This window comes from Sinocyclocheilus anshuiensis, unplaced genomic scaffold (genome assembly GCF_001515605.1).
Source record: "Sinocyclocheilus anshuiensis isolate Anshui unplaced genomic scaffold, SAMN03320099.WGS_v1.1 scaffold207, whole genome shotgun sequence".
NCBI classification, from domain to species: Eukaryota; Metazoa; Chordata; class Actinopteri; order Cypriniformes; family Cyprinidae; genus Sinocyclocheilus; species Sinocyclocheilus anshuiensis.
The window spans coordinates 2,135,832-2,136,566 of record NW_015551045.1 but is presented as its reverse complement, the minus strand read 5'-3'; positions in this window follow the sequence as shown (position 1 = coordinate 2,136,566).

Sequence of the window (735 nt, the reverse complement as noted above, 5' to 3'; positions counted from 1 at the left end):
AAAAAACACACACACACACACACACACACACACACACACACACACACATTATCTTCTTCTCTGCATTTCACCCCTGATGTAGCTTGTTTCCTAATCTAGCTTTCTAATGAACCTGGCACTGTTTACTATGAATATTGCTGGCTCTGTGCAAATTGCTTATGTTCCTCTATTGTAATTCACTTTGAATAAAAGTGTCTGCTAAATGCATAAATGTAAATCATAAACCATAAAGGCTCTTTGTGAAATACGAATTATGCAAAATGTACTTTTGAATTCTCTTCTCTGTTTATTTCTTGTTTGAGGATTTTTGTCATGTTTCACATTTTTTATCACAATGTTGTCATTGAACTGCAATGATTTAAATGCATCCGTTATCATATGAAATGATTCTTTCTTTGAGTCCAGTTGTACCAGTGTAACTGAAGTTAATAGAGGTCTGTTGCTCAATTGTGACTGTAACAAAACTCCTCCAGTCTGTAATATTGATATATGAGAGATTATACTGTTTCCTTGTAAACATTATGCAATACATTTAGTGCATGTAAACCAAACTCATGCCTTAAACCCTCTTAATCAGGGAATTGTGTGGACTATTTATTTTATGAAGTAGCAATATGATAAAAGAAAACAACACATGCATTACCGATAATAATCAAGTTAAACAATAATTTTACCTCGTAAAATCGTTCAGTTGAACTATATATATATATATATATATATATATATATATATATA